The sequence below is a fragment of the Caloenas nicobarica genome, chromosome 1 (assembly GCF_036013445.1).
Source record: "Caloenas nicobarica isolate bCalNic1 chromosome 1, bCalNic1.hap1, whole genome shotgun sequence".
Lineage (NCBI taxonomy): Eukaryota > Metazoa > Chordata > Aves > Columbiformes > Columbidae > Caloenas > Caloenas nicobarica.
This window is the reverse complement of record NC_088245.1, coordinates 59,412,017-59,432,406: the sequence shown is the minus strand read 5'-3', so window position 1 is coordinate 59,432,406 and position 20,390 is coordinate 59,412,017.

Genomic DNA, 20,390 nt, shown 5'->3' with positions numbered 1-20,390 from the left:
GCTGGGTGGGAAAGACTAGTGTTTGTTTCAAACTGCCTGGCACGAAGTTTGTAGGGCCAGGCTCAGTCTAGCTCTTGCCGTTACCTCTGCTCTGTGTTTTGGAACATGAGAACATCCCACACACACTAAATACTTCTAAGACAAATAGCCAGAGGCAGTGCTTTCTTACACGGTCCTTGCAGACCAGACATAATAGGTCATCAACTGAAAGTCTCTCTAGGAATGGTCCAAGAGGTATTCGCAAATTACTGTGATGACATTCATGCCACTTGAACGCAGGACTTTTCCTTCAATTCAAATCTCCTTGGGACATGAACCATGCTGTTTGGTGATGGATGGTTGAATCTGCAAGAGGCTAAAAGAGAAGCCTTTCCCCTGCAACTCACTTCCTAAAATATGTCAATTTAAGTAAGTCATATAGAAACATCGATACTTTGGGCCTTGCTCCAGTACTGTAAGTTTTTTGGATGAAGTTTGTCCTTAGTGACTCCTAGCTGGATCATTTCCTATTTTGAATATTTTCCAGGCCACATCGAGGAATTTCAGCCAATATAGCCCACTGGGTGTTGTGGGCTTTCTCATCAGAGAGCCAGGGAGCTACTTGGGTAAAGCTTTGGATAATCTATCACAAATGCACAATTGTGACAGGGCTCCTAGTTAGGCAGGTGCAACTGTACCCAGAACTTCTCCTTTTAAGTTCCCAAAAAAGACCAAAAATCTTTTAAACTTAAAGCAGCTGGATTTTATTAGGTTGTTAATTAAAACAGTTAAGTTGTTTACTCAGTGACTGGGAAAAACAGCCTAGAAATAATGTTTATACACAACTGTCCCCCTGACCACTGTGGTTTTGCAGGCAGGCCCTTGCTTCAATATTTGGTTTCAATCTTCACAATAACTTCTGGATTTACAATTGATTCTGCAGTATTTTTTGGTACCTAGGAAGTGTGCCTTTCCATCATGTCTAAGGCCCGGCTGTGGATCTTTCCCATGTTCCTCTCAGGTGTCTCAATGTCTCTCCATGAACTCTTTCCTATGATCCTTATTTACTTTTTCTGCCACACAACCCAGTATAGAGCATCCCTTCCCCGAGAGGTGTTATCTCTCCTCCCAGAAGGCTCCACCTAACTTATATACCCATTTTTGAGTGGGCATAAAATGCAAGCATTGGACAAACCGAACAGAATACTGTCACCATTGTTGGATGGGGTTTCTTTTCTGGGTTATTTTTGTCTGTTTTGGTTTGGTTTGGTAGGGGTTTTTTTGTTTGTTTGTTTTAACTCTATCATAGTGGTCTTATTTTGCCAATTAGCTGACAATCATTAAGAAAATCACAAATATTGACAAAGGTCATATTCCAAAGCCATATTGAAGCACCCATTCACCACTTAAGCTTGAAGGTATTAATCAGCACAAGCCTATGTAGAAAAAGGGGTCTCATGTGTCATGGCTGTGCACAAAGCTGAGCAGCAGAGTTTTTCCTGCCAAGAAACAGAAAAACTCTCAGTGGAATCCCTGGATCTTTTTATTTTTCTACTCAAGAGTGTTTTCAGATTCTTTATTGAGAGAAACCCACAAAGTTTCAACCATTACATAAAACATCTTCTTAGGACAAGAGGAGAAGACTGTTGTAAGACTTCTACAGATACCAATTTCCATCTTTAAATTTGTCCTTCAGCAAAGGCATTTTTTTAGATTACCGTTATTTTAATTCCAATCCTTACTGTAGGATCCTCCTCAAAATAAATCTTTGTAGTCCAAGGCTTGTGCTCCTACTCTGCTCTCTGGAGACTGTGTTTCCTAGTAACCAGCATCCCTGTACTGGGAGCACTTGCACATTTTTCACTGTATCTTGAGAAGGGAAAAAATCAGCTTTATTCAATAAATAGATTCTGACAGCAAAAGTGACCTAGGCATCAAACAAGCAAGCTAGGAAAAATTGTGCATAGTATTTCTATAAAGCATAAACAAGGAGGATGACACAGGGGTAGTTTGATGAGAAAAAGCTAAAAGAAATGTCAACTATTTGGAAGTAAATATTTAACACAGTAGTTTTCCAAAAGGGCAAGATACAAGGACCCTGGGTTACAACTGGAACCCTGTTACGGGATTAGTAGAAACATACTGTTAAAGGCAGTTTTAAAGGGAATAGTGAAATGTATTTCAGAGTCAAATGAAAACATTTTCCCAAGACCTGAGAGTTGTTAAGATGGACATTCCAGCTGCATTCTTCTTGTTTCCTCTCTACTACTGAAGTACTTCTGGAAGACCAAAAATGCAAATTTCAAAAGCAATTTTATATCTGAGATAAGACAGTGGCTGATGGCTTTGCTTTTTTGTTTCTTGGATATCGTCCCAGTTTTGATAAGTAGCTAGGTGTTCTGCTAAGAATTGTAGGTCATTCTCTTATTCCTCCTGGTGGAAGTAGAAGGAGTCTGGGTCTAGGTTTTCATGACGGGACAAGATCTAAGGTAGTAATGCAATATTAAACCACTAAATTTACTCTAGCTTAAGAGACTGACCAGGTAATTTTGAGGTGTCCCAAATCATTAACTAGGCACTCCATCAGAGAAAGCCACTAAAGCTCAGGTTTTGGAAAGAGAGCATTTCCATTGGTTGTTTTTATAGTACCTAGTGGAACAGTATTGTAGGCACAACTTCAGCTCTTACATACTATTGTTGCTTACACACTCTGATAATAACAATGTTATAGCAGTTTACAATTCTTTTGACAGTCTACTTTAAATGTGGACCAACAAGATTTGTTAGAAAAGTTATTTTTGAACACTTTTTCTCTCTCTAAAATGGAAATATGTCTCTCTGCAATAAAAGTGTTTCAGTTCTCCAATTGAATTGTTCTCTATTATTGCTAGAACAAAAGTTAAAACTATGGTCTAAATGTGAGCAGCAAATCTTATATTCAATTCCCTTAACCTTGGGAATGGCCACTTGGGAGAAGTTTAACCTAATCTACCTTTGGATAACATACTACTCTACGGCTACATATAATACAGATATAAAACAAAAAACACTGAATGCTCTATGTAGATATGCAGACAAAACAAAACAAAACAACCTTTATATCCAATTCCGTTAATCCTAGAGCAGGGACTCTCAGTCTGTTTTGTATTATGTTCCTGTTTTGCAGATAGATGATTGCTTCTGTTGCAGTGGGTCTTAATAATTTCCTCCATAGATGGCGTGTCTGTCATAGAAGGTGCTATATGAGGCAGACATATACTTTTTTTTTTTTTTTACTGAGCTCTTTGAAGGCAGAGACTGAATTCCAACTAGAAGGCATGCCTCTCTGGTCTATTTACTGTCTTATAAGGTTTCAGCAAGGTAAGACCAGGCCTGACTCGCAATCTACCTCACACTCATCTTCAACCAAGCCAGTATCCCCTGGGCCTTCCTTTTCACTTGGCAATATGCAAAGTGTAGGGTTATTGCAAGTTCCTGACATTTCTCCACAATTCCACTTGCTCCCTCCAGGGTTCCCAAATATTATGCTGTAAGCACCTCACCTAGACTGACTTGCCAGTTTTCTTGTCACAATGAGTTCAGGCCCATGCACCACACCAAGTATTCTTGCTTGTTTATAAAGTTTGTTACAGTGCTTTTGGAAAGCTCACGCACAAAACTGATTCCAATACACTGGGAAAAGAGCAATGCTGGAGCTGAAAGCAAAGGTTAATGGCAAATGACAACATATTGATTTAAATAATGTGGGTATACAGTGCACTTACAGGTCTTCAGTTTCAAGCAGGTATGAGAAGGAGAGAGGTTCTCTCAATTTAGGACAGTGTACTCATTAAATTTGCACAAATGTTTGTAATACAAACTAATACCTCATTTGCAAATGTCAGAAAAGACCTGTCTAAACACTGGGCAGCACAAATGGAGATGCTGTGTCACAGGACAGAACTAGCAGCCCCCTCTGAGGTGCTGCTGAGAACATACTGGGAATACTGGCTACTGTTCCGGACATCTTCTTATGAGGTGGATGCAGACAAGTCACTTTAAAGTCTGTTTCCATGGGGATGCTCTGGAACTTCCTTATTATGGGAGTTAATCAAAAATATCTAAAGGTGTGAATTATAAAGTAGATTAATTTGATCTGCCTTCAAACCCTCCTCCACTTAAAGAATGACATGCCAAATGCCTGAGAGATATGGTAACCATCTATGAGCTTACTGTGAATGCTGTTTTTACAAATCCCTGCATAATGGGGCTCTGGCTCCTAACTGAAGCTGCTACCCATTATAAAAATCAAACAAAAAATATGCTTCCTCTATATTCACAGCTATTAAGTACTAGCAGAGGAGGAATTATCTACCACATTCAAGAAGAGTATGATTAGATGCAATGGGGCTGGATGATTCTCTAAATGTCCTAATTTAATGATAAAGAACAGTTCCCTTAGCAGTGAGCTCATTTACCCCCTTCAGAGAAATGTGGAAGCAAATGCTGAAGATGGCTCTTGGGAATTTCCAGGAGGTTTTGGAAGCAGGATATATGGGCAAATAAGAGACTGTAAAGCACATAAACGGTCTTCGACAGTTTTCAAATCTTCAGGGTCCTTCAAAGGATAGTGTTTCCTCTAGAGTCACATATGTGGCTACTTCTCTTGACAGTGTATCTCTCAGCTGAGTAGGGGACAGTGCTACGGAGGCCAGGCTTCCCATTTTTCCTGCTCAATTATGTCAGACACTATAGTTTCACTCAACTGAAAGGCCATCTATGGAGTCCCAGAAAGCAGAAGCCAGAGAAACTCTTCTGCTTCCCAGGCACATTTCTAGCATACAGCAAAGAATGCTCCAGACCTTCAGTAGGATGTTCACATGTCTTAGCAGGTAGCAAAATTCTTTCCACATAAGGGTCAGAGCAGAGGGAGGTGTTCTCTGTGTATCTAGGTGGCCTGAACAGTCTGCTTCCCTCTGCAGCTGGTCCTGCGTTCAAAGAGCTGTCATGCTTGAGTACAGTCACTGCCATCTGCTTCTGGGTGCCTACATCCCATTTGCTGGTCTGGTGATCACTGATCACTGATTAGAAAACTTGGCCGGAACATCTACTCAGGGGAGAAGTCCAAAAATATTATGCAGGCAGCCTACCTCTGTCTGTGCTTGGGGACAGGCTAAGAGGCCAAAGCACGGGACCAGACAGGGCTCCAGGTTACCATGTTATTTCTTTTTTCTGTGTTCCGAGAGGTTGGTGGTTAACGATTGTCACAGCACAATGTGTTATGGATATGTAGATTGCTGTTGGGTAAAAGGCAGTGGGAGAAAGGGAAGATTGCCTTAGATTTTGATGGCAGAAGCAACATATTTGGCACTTCGTAATTCACTCCTACTTTTCATTACTCTCTCTGGCTTTCCTCAGTCTATCAGGTGAACTTTTGATCCACCCATTGAACACAGAGTCTCTCTTTTCAGGGGGCTGAGAAGCACAGTGGGAGATTCACTCAGTCATCTGGAACCATAGTTGCCAACACATGGACCAATGTGCTAACCCCTATGTATAACAGCAGGATAAGAACAAAAGCGAAAAGGATGATGTGGGGATGTCAGTCTCCTGCTGTCCTGTATTCTTCCACAGCACAGGTGGAGCACAGGAGCTCAGGCAGGTTACTATGAGATGTCTAGTCCCTCTTTGTGCATCAAAGGCTGAGCACCCCGAAGAGATGGCACCCAGCATTCAAACCCACTTCTAAAAATACCAGCCCTGTAACTTCGCTGTGCCTCAGTTTGCCCAGCTGAGAAAGGGGAGGGTGATGTGTCCATAATTAAGTTTAATGTATTAATTTTTAAGTGTTTGGAGAGCTGAAGAAATAAGTTCTTTGAGACTGTGAAAGCTCTGAAAGATAGAATTACAGAGAATATATTTGATCTCCTAATCTCCGACTTAACTATGAAATTTCTCCTTGCAGTTCCTACAGCAAGTCCATAGTGACTTGATTATCTGGAGGGTACTTCTTGGAAAGGCTTTTGAGTGTGATTTAAAGTCAGCAAGTCATCAGTGGCTCCACCATATTTCTTTTATAAATACTTTAGGGGTAAGCAGTTAATTAGTTAAGTGGAAAGTGGTTAAGGGTTAATTACCTTCATTTCATAATGCCTTAAAAATGTCTTCTTTCCAGTATGATTTTTATTGCACCACAGAAGTACAATTATCATGTATTAATTCTCAAATTTTCTGCTAAAAGTTGTATGGATATCAAAAGAAGGTGCTGCTAGGTGATTAGAAATAGATCCCTTAAACAGGTAATGGGGGGTTCTAATGTGCTAGAGGTCAAACATAAATTATAGTAAACGTTAAAAATATCCTTGTTGCCTATGCTAGATACTATACAATATGGTGAAATACTAACTAGAAAGTTGCCCATATACCTATGTAAGCCTCTGACACCCTATAATCAACACGTTTCAAGCCACCAAACAGATCAATCATTTTAGTCCTCACCATAAGCAAATCCTTCTGCTTCACCAGCTTGGCACACTATGAGAAAATGTATCACAGTCTGACATAACTTGAAGTACCCTGGGACATGTTTCTTTCAAAATATGTTCTACACACTTAATAAACAATGTATAAAGGCAGCAGTAGAAATCCAGCAGTGTATTTCCATTACAGCAAAAAACAAGAGGTAAAGGAAAGGCTGTGTGGGAGGTGTAAATACAGCGATAGTGAGTGATATGGAGAAATATATAGCACTGGAGAACTTATATGAACCTGTTAACTCTTTCTTTCAGACTTCTTCATATTTTGTGTGTGTGTGTGTGTGTTTTATTTTTTTTCTCTTCTTAGAGAAGCAGCACTTTTCAAAGAATGTGTAGCAATAGTCCTGATTACTTTTTATTTGATTGCCACTTTTTTATTTATTTATTTATTTTTAGCACCAGTACTTTTATTTTTTCTTGTTTGACTTTTACATTTTAGCATCCTTTTGGTTTTAGTAGTGTTTAGCATACACATCTAAATGAACAGCTGGAAACTATTTGCAAGTGGAATATCCCCCTCCATCATATCAAACCCTGAATCACTGGCTCCCTCAGGAGTAGTTACTGAGTTGAGTTTCATCAGTGGTGTAAACGTGTTATTTGGCTGACTGCTTACCAGTGACAGCAACAGGTCCTGGGTGAGCCTATTGTAAAGATCGATGAATAAGGGGCACAGTCAATGGAGGATTCATCTTGAGTCCTGGCAGACCAGCAAGAAATAATTCAAAAAGGACTATGAAAGAGCAGAGGGCTTTCTTTGTTTGAGCCAAACAACGTTTTTCTTCCTAGAAGCTCGAAACAGAGAAGCAATGGATTCGGTTTTGAGAGAAAGAGGAAATTCCGGCATAGAGACTTCTCACCACATTGCATGCAGAAATACCAGGTTCTGATGTCTGGGATGCAGAAAGTGGATACAATCAGCTTGAAAATAAGATGGTGGTTTGAAGATTGTTATCAGCTGGGAGCAGTGACGAAGGCTGATGGTAATTTCTTCACTTCTGACAACTTTTAAGTAAAGCTCATCTTTTTTCCTCAGTTCAAGCCAGAATTGCTCAGAGAAGTTCCATATCTCTGATCAGATGTCAGACTTGGTGAGTCCTAATAGTCTCATATGGATGTGTGATCTATGAACCTGTTCCCTATTGGTATTGGCCTGATATTGCTGCTTCACTGTATAAAACCCCATATTTTTAACATCTTTCAGACTAAAACCAAGTTATGGACACCAAGATTAAAGCAACGATCAGAATAGGGAATGAAACATATATCATTATTATACATTATTTTAGTAACATTCCCAAACTCCTTTGGACAAATCACCTTCTGCTGCACAATTCATTGTGCTTTTTGCAGAGGAGAGGTGGTCTTGGGTAACCCTTCTGACACACGAAGATGAAAAGGGGCCTTGAGCTGGGGACCTTACTGCAAGCTGGGACTGGCAGGACCAAATGAAGGTCTAAAAGCAGAAGAGCAAGTAATGGAGTTTACCTTGACAGGGATTCAGTGGCAGTCTCACATCTCATCAGTATAGTGCACACCATCCTACTGCCACCATGTGAGAAAGGCTTACCTGCTTTCTGCTTGAAGGTAGTCATTGTTATTTGTCTTTCATTTTTTTGTAGACACCGCATTGTCTATAAATCCGGTATATGTACTGTGGAAAAGTCATGGATCATACCATTTAGAGATCCTGCACAGGAGAAAATGGGTGTGATGTGTAGAGCTAGAGTAATAAGAAAGCAGGAAAAGAAGGAGCAGTAGTAAAAGAAAAACATTAAACAACTAGGAGTCTAAGCTAATAAAAGCGCCAAGTTGTCTGGGTTTTGGTGCCATTTAATATCTGCATTAAAATTTCCAATGAAATGCTAATATTTCACTTCCATCTCTTCTATGCATACCCCCTCACTAAATCAAATTTTGTTAAGTAGCAAATATCATTTGAACAAAAGCTCTCAGAGACACAATTTATATAGACTAAAGATGACTCAATTTCTCAGTAATGGAGACGAAAAAGCACTCCAATGTCTTTAAAAATATGCTAATGATGCTTCCTTTTCTTTCCCTCTGCATAAAAGCATGTAAAGCTATAAATCCTGGGGATCTGTAAGCAGAACAACATAACAAAGTTTCTTGAAAGATTTCCTCATGGCATGCAGAAGAAGGACACAGCAGTTCCTCCCTTTTGGAGGCCCTGGGTTCAAATCCACAGGGCATACTTGAAAGAGGTGGTTATCGCCTATTTAACATTTCCATGTTCACTTCACAGAGAAGGGTAGCCCAAATGCTACAAGTTCCTGGTTTCTCCGATAAATCCAGCTCTGCTGTAAGAAGCACATTGTGGGTATCTCAGTTGACAAGTTGAGCACAAGTCAGTTGTGTTTCCTTGTTGAAAAGGCCAACCTGACAATGGACTGCATTAGAAAGAGTGTAGCCTGGAGGTCAAGGAAGGAGATTTTTCCTCTCTATTCAGCATTTGTGAGGCAACAAAGAATATTCTGATGAGACACTGTGAGAAAAAAAATAATGATAGCGGTCAAATGTGGGAACAGTGGCCTAGAGAGGACAGTGGGGTGGCTGAGCAGTTGTAGTACACCAGAGACTGTGCTTAATGACACCCTGCTAGAAGTTCCTCACTTACTGCCTTGCACCTTGCACACTTTTGTAGCCTGTGGTTTGGTGCATTGTCATCTCCCAAGCTGAAAAGGCCTGATAAATTAGTGATGTTATCATAGGGGTTTGTTCACTCAATTCAAAACTGTGGGCAAAGTGGAAGCTTGCCTGACACTTGCCTTCCAGAGATCTTTCCTTCAGGAGTGACTGTCTGTTTTCGTGTATTGCCTTTTGCTTTTCCTCCCTATTTTCCCTCAAAAAATAATGCTATGTTTGAATTTTTTTTTTTAAGACATATAAGATGTGCCGTCAGATCAATAGCATGAAGGAAGCATGTCAGAATAGTCACGAGGAGTCGTTATACAACTGAAAACATCCTTATCTGTTTTCACCCCTTAGGATAATTTATTTTTCCCTTATGTTCCTTTCTTTCTTTTCATCCCAAACTTGCAACTCTGTGTGAAAGTGGCCAGGGAGTCTGACAGGGGGTGGTAGCACCCACAGCTGCTGTAGTGTTAGCTGTGGAAGGGGGGCTGCCCCTGCAGCACTAGTAGTCCAGCAGCCAGCACAGAATGCTTTGGGACCTAGGGGGTGTCTGGCAACCCAAACTGGCTGCGCAGCATCATAGTCACATCCGCATGACATGTCCTGAAGAGGATACACAACACTCAAAGTGAGTTATGGGCTTCCAGTGTCCTGCTGTGACCCCTAGAATCTCGTCGTCTCAGTCTCTCCTTCTAAAGGGTGCACACTTTACCATGTTCCAGACATGGGGAGAGAGAGAAAATTCATAGCTAAAACCACATCTGTGTCTGCTCCCTTTGAGGAAATTCAAAATTACTGCACCTCTGAGCCCCACCCAGTCTGCTCCCCCACTTAACTCCCAACCTTCCACATTGACAGGGCAAAACCCAGAGAGAGAAGCTGCTGAGCCCTCTTCTTCCTTCCACCTCTTTGTAGGGGAAAGTCAAGATTGATACTTACACACCATTTGCTTAGAGATCACCTTTCCTGACCAGTTTGCTAATTTGCATGCCACTTCTTTACCGTGCCACCACAGTGATAGGGGTCTTGGCTCTCCTAGGGCTCTCATCCATCTGTATTCTGAGGATCTGCTTAAAACTGACCCAGAGATGAAATAACCATTAGGATGCCATCGACCCCAATTTATGAATTCACTAAATGCTGTGAATAAAGATATAGATTTTATTGTCAGGCTGCACAAACAGGGCCCTCCCTGAGATATTGGAATTGATGCTGGCTGAATCTGAAGTGGCTGGAGAAATAAGCAAGAGTGGAAAGCATCTGATGTGAGAGGAGACCCTGGTGATAAATCATGTGTTGAAACAAATGAGAGTTAGCAAAAGCCAACAAATTGGCTCTGATTTGTCTTCCAGGGGAGGATATAGATCTTCTGTGATTCTTAAAGGGCCCAGAGGTTGTTTCTCTTGATTTTCTTGTCTCCACTCTAGTAGGTCCCCATTGCTGCTTGTCCTGAGGGACTTATTTTGTGTAGGTATATATAAAAGGAAAGGTGGGAAAGCATTGCATCGGTAAACTTAAAGAAAAAAGAGGAGAGTGTGGACAAAAGAGAACCTGTAAAGTTGAACTCACCAAGAAGAATAGTGTAAGATAAAAAGTCACACGCTGAAGTCAACAGTTCAAAATGAGGGAAGTCTTGTGGATGACTGACAAATGTAGGCTGTCTACAACCCACTAGTGTGAGCTGAATAAAAAGCTGTGTTCTCAAGATCTATTGAGGCAAGTTTAATACCAAAGACTGTAGAGTGTCCAGTTCTGGTTAGCTATGCTAAGGATGGATTAATTCAAATCAGAAAAAGCACAGAAACAGATTGCTAAAACATGAGGGGAACAATGAAGCCTTCCTCTGGATAAGAGAGCAATCAAGCTTGGCTTATTTAGCTCTTGTTTGGGGCTGACAGAGAATGTGATGCCTGCCTAGCAATACATTGTGTGGACAAACATTGAAGGAAGGGAGGCTACTGTCTGCCTAATCTAAAGGATGTCAATACAAGACCAAACAGATTTAGAGGATGGTCCTCAGCCAACAGTATGAGAAGGGAAAGGAAAAACCTCAACTCTTAACAAAGTTGGTACTTGATCATTCAGTCTGTAAAAGGGAATTATGGCCTGGTTACCAGTGATGGATGCAGTTTAGATTAAATAATCCAAGTGGCTCCTTTCTGTCCAGCTTCCTCTCTGCTAAGAAAATCCACGAAAAACAGATGAGACTCCCTCTGCTCCTCATGCAGTATCAGCTGATTCCTTCAGCTCCCTCTACAACAGTGCAAACCACATATGTCCACAGGCTTTCTGCAAGACTCCCAGATTTTGGTTTTATACAAAGTTTTCTTGTTGACCTTCTGATACAAAGCCTTCTGGCCTTGAGAGCTGGGGAAAAGTCAACGATCAAATGAGGTCCCACAGGACTAATAAAATGCACTGGGATAAGCATTCTTTGCTTCAAGCAGTGTGTAACAGAGCTGATTAGGCACCAACTTTAAAATAATGAAAATGAGTAAGAGTACCATGCAAATCCAATGTACCATGACTTGTAGAGCCAAATCACACATTTGTTCGTGAGTATTCAGTTGGCTTACAAAACTGAATATATTGGTGAAGGTCAAGAATATCTGTAAGTTCAGCATATATAGTTCTCAGACAACAAGAAAACACCTTAGAGAAATGTGGCCATTCAAATTTAACATGCTTTAAAATTATTCGGTCACCAATTCCAAGACCAGAGAGACTCACACCATACAAACTGAGCTACCACGCAAACAAATGCAAACCCACAGACTAAGTTAGACTGTTTAAGAAGACATTTCTTAAACTTTGTCATTCCAAATGAATCCTATAGTCAAGAAGGGGATATTGTTTTAATAACTATCAGGCTGTTTTCTCCTCTTCTTTATCTCACATCTATGCAAATGTGAGTCTGCTGCTGTTTGTAAGGTAACTCCTGACTTGGACAAGAGAGCCACATATAATATTTCTAACAGAGTAGCACATCTAGCTGCAATATTTATAGGTTTTCCTTCCTCTGTGTGGGATGGTCTGACATTTTGATGAACGGATTGAAAGGCAGCCTAGTTTCACTAGTTCATCTATAATTGCCTCTGGTGAAACTCTGCGAAGTAGCACTGTATCACAGCACCTGGAAAACCACAACCAAATCTGTCTTCGGTGAAAGCCAACCTAGAGAAAACACTTCTCTAACTGGGACAGAAATGTTTTTCTAATGGATTGAGTTCCATTGCTATGCTTACTGCTTGCATAACCAGTAGCACTTGACATAGAAGAGTAATGGAGTGATCATGTATGAACATGCCAGAAAAGCATGGTCCCCTGCCTCAAAGAATGTGCACAGTATCATAAGAAGCAAAAGGTTTTTCACTTTTGAGTCACAGTTAACATTCTCCTTTCCCTACTCATTTGTCAAAAAATAAGTACAGACCATCTGAATTCCAGAAGAGCTTTGCATGCAGACTTATAAAAGGATAAATGTTGTGTTTTCCAAAAATTACCTATGGCCTGTAGGAGCAATATCTAATCTGCATCCCCAAAATAGCTGCAAAATCTTGAGAGGCCCAAGAGCTGTAGGTGTCCTGTCCTCTTTTATTATAGTTCAGTTGAAGTGGACACTTTGGTGGAGGGGAAAAAAAAAAAATCGCATAACTATAAATCAATGTTCTCAAAGGAGCTAAATTGGTCTCTTTTTCTTTAGCGAAGTTCCTCTTGTGACCCTCTCTAGATAAACATGGCACTCTCTGGACTTTAATTCTTGAGTTCTAACTGCTCTTTCCCATATTAAAGACTGGAACTAGGCATAACGACTGGGTACTTCTAAAAAGAGAAATGTTTTAAGTGTGCATGGCATCATAAGAACTCTGAGAAGGAAACCATCTTCCACAGGGATTATTTAGGGTTGATAGCAGGAGGTAGATGCTCTGTTATTGAGAAGACTAGCTTCTGCAATGTCAATTCAGATGGATGCTCACACTTCTGCTGTAGTAAAGGAATGTGCTTTGCATAGAGCACAGTCAAAGGGTTAACTAAGTGGCTTTCAGCAGAGTAAGAAAAACTGAATTTCACAATGGCTGAGAACTTGTGGTCTACACTCCTCAGCATGGGGAAGGAAGACAGGAAGGACCAGTGCCAAGGAAGAGAGAGCCCTTGACAGCTGTGATTCCTGTTGTCACCATCACCAGTGGCTGCTCAGTTTGGTGGACCAGAAGGTCTACCTCTGCCCACTATTGTTGGCCCTCCCAAAATGGCACACACTGCCCTTGGAGAATCTCTGGATGAGATCAGTAGTACTGGAAAAGGTTTTGCCCAACTCCAGTGTCCTGGTTTTGTTTAAAACAAGACCAGTTCTCTTTCAGTGAATTTTCCTTTCAGCTAAGTTCTTCTAACTGCACTTTTCTGAAATTGGCTGCATGTTTGGGTGTTTTTCAGACACTGTTCACTCTGGAGCTATTAATAGTAGCAATAGCATGCAGAAGAGGCCAAGGTTTGTACTTATTGCTACGGCAGCCAAGGTTACTGATAAATTTTGCACATCCCGTAAGTGAGAGGGGTGTATTTGCAAGGAGGGGCAGACAGAACAGGTGACCAAAACTGACCAAGTATCCCGTCCCATACACGTCATACACAGTATCAAAGTGAGAGATCATGAGAGTCTCGCTCTCTTCGACTACAGCCAGCATCTGAAGAGGACCCTGCCAATACTGCTTGTGACCTTAGATCTAGTTCCAGGCTGTGCATCCCTGAATCCAGTTCCAGTTAACTGTGGAGTCCAGCCCAGGACATCAGGGTGCCTGCCCTGCAGCAGCCCCACCATGGACCGCCACTGTGCTACCCCGGGAGATTCAATATTGGTTTTGTATATTTTGCATTATTTTCTCTGTTTATTAGTAGCATTAGTAAAGCATTTTTAACTTTCCAATTTGTAACTCTCTATCCCTTTTCCTCCTATTACCTTTCCTTAGCGGGGAGGATGGGGGCGTTAACAGAGAGCATCTGCCACGGTTGATTGTCGCCTGCAGTAATCAGTGACATCCAGCCAAGTGTTAAAGCAATAGCAGTCTCCAGACATGTTACCTTCAGTTAAAATTTGTGAGAATGGGCAATTGGGCTGAAGAAAGATCAATGGTTACCAGAAAGTTAATAATACCATCATCCATTGCAGGAATCCAAGCTACATGCACAAGGAAGAAACATAAGGAATTTCCTAACTCTGCTGAAATCTGCTACTGAGGCTGACATATGAGACAGCAGAGAATACAGGTAAAATCCCACGAGCTTGTAAGTTTTGTCTTTGTCAAGGCAGATATTCTTTCAGCCTTGGGAGCCAGGCTTCTTCAGAAGCATCAGTCACTCTTGTGTTACTTGCATTAAAATGGATAGCACAGTTTCCAATGATTCTGTATGATCTTCAACTATACAATGCCAGGTAGGCAAAATGAGTAAGGCACACAGTCCTTTTCTTGGCACAAAATATTTCTTAAGGAGGTGGCAGATGTCTAAAGATCTCCACACTTGTGCAAGAGAATCTTTTCTTTTTCTTCCCACTGGGACTTCCCTTTTCATCAAATACAGCCCCCAGATATCTTCATTACTCAGAGACCTCCAATTCATTACGTTTGTTTTTTACTTTAATTAAAAAGTATCCTTCTCTGACCAAGCATGAAACAAAGCCAAAGAAGAAAAAATGCAAGAAGTAAATTCATAAGAATTAACAATTAAATTAGCTTGTAAAGCCCCAGAAATGCCCAAAGCTTGTAGCATCATCCAGCAAATATATGATCACTAACTCTTTTTTGTGTCACGTTTAAGGTGTACATCTTCATGCCACCTCAGGCTCTTCTCACTTCCAGTATAGTGTGGAAAGGCAAATGTACACACTAGCAAGCTGTGCAAACCTTGTCAGCATACGCCTCAGTGCTCACAACCCTCACAGGCACAAGGTGTCCTTTGTATCCCATGCAACCTGCTTTCCAAAACCTCATCAGTTATCCTGTAGATCTGTCAACAGTGCTTGCTCAAAAACATGCCCCCATCTGTATGCCCTTCTCTGCTCCTCTTATTATAGAATGACAATTGGCTTGAACAGAAAGTTAAAATTTATTGTCCCTGTTTCTGCTGGGATAAAGTTAATTTTCTTCTTAGTATTAATAGCTGGTATAGTGCTGCATTTTGTATTTAGAATGACAATAATGTTGATAACACACTGATATTTTAGTTGTTGCTAAGTAGTCAAGGACTTTTCAGCTTCTTGCACCCTGCCGGGTGCACAAGAGGTTGGGAGGGGACACAGCCAGGACAGCTGACCCCAACTGACCAAAGGGATATTCTATACCGTATGACATCACGCTCAGTATATATTTGGGAGGAAGAAAAAGGAAGAGAGGGAAATTTGGAATTATGGCATTTGTCTTCCCAAGTAACCATTATGCGTGATGGAGTCCAGCTTCCCTGGAGATGGCTGAACACCTGCTTGCCCACAGGAAGCAGTGAATGAATTCCTTGCTTTGCTCTGGTTGTGCACGCAGCTTTTGCTTTATTTACTGAGCTCTCTTTATCTCAATCCACAAGTTTTCTCACTTTTACTCTTCTGATTCTCTCTCCCATCCCAACAGCAGGGGGAGGGAGTGATGGAGCGGCTGGGTAGTGCTTAGTTGCCACCTGGGGTTGAACCACAACATTTACTTATACATATTTTCCAGGTTTAAAAATAGTACACAGGCAGTTACCCACGTCCAACATGTTTTGTGGCCTGATTTATTCACCTGGAGTCACTGGTGTAGCACAGAATAGTTATTAAATTTTTGGCAGTAGCGTAATGTTTACCAAGGGATTTTTAATGAAAAATTCACACTTAAGTGTACTTCTTCTTATTCTCTGTCTTTGCATTCTTTTAAAAAGCACGTTTTGTGTTTGCTGTTGGAATCCACTATAATGTCTATCCATCAGGTGGTACTTACCCTTGCCTGTTCACTACCGTTTCCCGTTGGGTTTCTTGTACCATGTATGACTGGATTTTTCACTATATTTATGCATTCATATAGCAGACATCTTCAGGCTATTGGATTTCGAGATTTAAATAGTATTATTAATTTATAAGTCTTAATTAAAAACGATTGCTTTATGTGTTGTCCTGGATGCTTGCTTGAAATTCCAGATGTTTTAAATATGAAATACGTAAGCTTGATGGAGAGTCTAAATTTCCTTAGATTTCCAAAGGTACAGACTGAACGCTGGTCATGCTGACTTTGGTTTAGGGACCACAGATCAGTGCAGTCTAATCTCCCTTTAATAAGAAAATGAGAAGAGTTAAAGTGATTTAGACACAACCCGGAAATTTTTGGGACCTTTAAGAAATGGTACACTGCCTAAGGGCATCGTGGGAGGGCTGGGAATCTAGGTTTCAATGACTGTCTGAATGCAGCACAGAGACAGGTAGGAGACTGGTCTGTAATGAATATTTCCGTCAGAAAAGCCAGGAAGTAGAGGGAAATGGGACTTTTCCCAAGAATGACAGACTTCTTCTGTTGTCCTTTGGGGAGCGGGAGCTGGGATTGGGAACTGACAGTGCAAAACTTGCCTGTTCTGTGAGAAGTAATTAGGGAGAGACGGAACTGTTTATAATGTTAAATTAAATTGTTCTCCAAACCCTTGCTCTGTCAGAAGTCTGTGTGGTGCTCAAAGATTTCCTCTTCTGCTATAAGACATGTCCTGTTTTCTGCTCATCTGAGGGCTCTCTGAAACAGATGGTGAGTCCCAGCATGCCATGTAAAATCAGAGAGGAAAACGGTCTCTAGAAAAGAATGTACAAAGAAGGCAGAAAGGTCTTTGTTAATGCTACTGTCCTTCTTTTTTATAATAAAACCACATAGGCTTCTAGGGGAGGAGACAGAGTTGCACTGCTCTGCATTTCTGATGAGGTGCAGGGCTAAGGAGCAGTTTGACTCTGGGATCTAATAATGCTAAAAAGGATGTACCTTTCTGGAGCGGTACCTGTCTGTGAACCAGGAGTTGCTCTACTCACACACAAAACAGTGTTTGCTGGACACTGCTGCTAGGGTTGGGCATTTTCGAGGTTTCAGTAACACACAGTCTGGCATGGATGCAGAGTTAGTGAGTGTGCACAGGTTGGGAATATCACCCAGGGAGCACAGCCGAGGCTACAGGACAGGCCAGTACAGACACAGGATACACAATATATCTTCATGTAAGGACAAAATCCAAGATCTTGTACTTCCATTTTAACCTCTGCACATAACTAGGCTTTATACTCCATGCCACACAGCTCTTTGCTGTTCTCCACAGCCTGCCAATGATGCTTTGACTGGCTAAAGTAATCTTTGCTGGCCATACAGCCGTTTTCCTGCCTGGGTCAGCCGGTGTTTGTGCTTAGGCCTTTTAACATGTTTTAGCCTGGATGAAATGACCCTCTGTAGAGACATGTTTTTCCCTCCTGTAAGGGCTATCCTTTTAGAGCCAACGGGAAAGGCACATGCAGAATAATATCTGCAGTGCTTTAAAGAAGCTGCAAGAGAAGGAAATCAGCATCAAGATGGAATGTGGTATTATAAACAACATATGGAGAATAAATCTCCATTAAGCAAGACTGAGGGGGAGAGGGACGCTATAGGGGCAGCTAAGTCCAAGAGCACGAATGATAAAGCTCTAAGTGCTCTCCCGGACAGGCTCATACAGGCTAATTAGCTACCTCACAAACTGGTTAAAATGCAAGAGCTGGCACTTTCCTGTTGAGCATAATGATAGGAATGTATTTTCCTGCCTCATCTCATGACTTAATACTGCATGTGATGAATGGAATCGTAAATTCAGTGAACCAGCCAGTGACATGGGATCCTCAGGATATGGGTGGGAGAGGCGGTAAAGGTACCAAATCATGCCAGATGTGTCTTGCAGCTTTTATAATCTTGAGCCTTTTTGGCAAGTGGCAAGATGGTATGAGAAGGTAGCAACAATAAACTCAGGTAAACTCAGCCACAATAAACTCATTGCAGAGGGTAAAATAGACTTGCTAGCACAGAGAAACACCTCTCCTGCGTATCCCTGCTGCATAGAGAAAAGCAATTAGCATAGTGAATTTGTCTTAATGCAGTTTTACGTTTTCGTGTCCAATTTTGCCCAGAGAGGAGGTGCCTGGGGATTTCCAATACATCTGTTCTAACAGGGAGGGCAGAGGGAAATAACTTTAATTAAAGTAACAGTAGTACACTTTGAACCTTTACAATCTGATCAAACTCGAACAGAAGGAGGGAAGCGGGGGGAGCCACAATGGAAAGGATTTATAAAATATAAATCATAAAGCAGAGAGGACAGAACATAACAAATGGCAGGCCAGGTGCATCTTTCCTAAGTGGTGCTGAATTTAGCCCAAATCCCTTATGCGTTTTTTCCCCTTGGCCATCTGAACAGATGTCTGTAGCCTTCAGATAAATTATAAAATATGGAGGGAGGAATTCTGCTCGATGCCGTTGCCTTGCAAAAAAGTCCCAGCTGCTGATTTTTACTGTGTTAACTTTTACTGCTCAGGAACTAGAGAGAAAGAAGACAGTGAGCAGCTGGGATTTGTAGGGGACAGTGGGCTCTTCCATCAACACATCTGCTCTCCTCTCACCTTCCTGTTAACCTCTCAGTGAGCTATCAGTTTTACTTCCCCTCATGTTGTTTTTTTTTTTTTAGGTATCAGGGAAAAAAATAAACGTTTTTTTCTCATGAGTGTCCCAATTTTCCTACTCCCCATGTTTACTACCCTTAGAATGAGAGTTAGACCACGACTCACTAAAACACTTGCAGACAGAATGAATTTCGTGTAACACCCTTGGCTGATGCCTTCTTCAGGCTGCCTCAAGACAGTTTCCTGCTCAGCACTTTTATTTAAATAGCTTAAACCTCTCTTCAGTGGGACCTCCCTTTTCCAAAGTGAAGGTAAGGAGATTTATTTGGAAGCTGATATTCCAAGGGCCATAATCACATAGCTTACCAATACCTCTCGGCATCTAAATCTCTTTCTAAAGCTGAACTTCAGTGAGTCTCTTGATTTCCTTTCTGTCCTTACTTCCTCATGCAATTGTTGACTTCACAGTTTATGGCTGAAGGGACAAAGCCTTCAGGTCAAAGTGGAATACATGATGATACAGCCTCACCAAGATAGGGAATGTAGGGTTTGCTGTTTGCAGGCTGACTGCCTCCTGAGCTGGGGCTTTGCAGAGCACCCAAGCACCTTTAAATGACTGGAGGCAAGCGGAGGGGCAAGAAAGGCCATCATGTTCTGCAAGGGTAGTTCAGCTCAGGCATGAACCGAAAGGTGTTTAACACCCATGTGTAAACTACTACACCTTCACTGATATACATGGTTTCCTAACCCAGTTAACAGCTCCGCCTAAAAGCAAAACCTTCCTGCACCCCATCCCTCTTCACAACATTGCAATTGCCTTGCAAGCTATACAATGGCATGTGGGTCTCTTGCAAGCTCAGAATAGGAGAGACAATATCGGCACCTTCCACTCGCTACAGACTTAGCAGGAGTTTTCTTTTTAGGATTTGAGAGCCACATGTCATGGCAACGCATGCTGAAGCCTTTCCTGCTTGTATTTCTGGTAGTTCTTGTTTCAGTCCCTAGTAACCAAAATGGCATGTCTTACACACATACTTCACAGACTACATGTTTTTGAGTTCTGATTTACAAGTAGATATAACAATTGTCTCTCTCTGCCTGGTATCTGTGTCTGGCAGGCCATCTGGCAAGCATGTTGCAAGAAAAAAAGAATCCTTTTTAAATAACTACTTTCCCTAATTTTTCAAATTAGGCTTCTTGACTCCCCGCTCCCCCACCCCCACCTTGTTAAGAGTGCAAAGCAGATGAAAAACAAGTCTTGAGCACTTGACAATGTTCATCTCAAATGAGGTCTGCTCTATCCATTTCTGCAGAGAAGAATTTATCAAACAGAAAAAGTAAAGGGGAGAACATAATAATGGAGCTTTAATTGCCAAACTGTTTACCTTGTTGCTCTCCTGCACCCCAATGAAAACCAACACATGCAGCTTATATTAGAAATGTTAATTATTTTGTAGATAATTAGATGCAATTAGTTCTAAAAGCACCTGACCTTACTGAATAATGGCAAGTGGGGGCAGTGGTAGGGGTTGAGGAGAAGAAAGAAGCCTTTTTAAAATGTTGAGAGAGGGAAAAAGCAACAACAGGAAGAAAATAAACCCACAAATTAG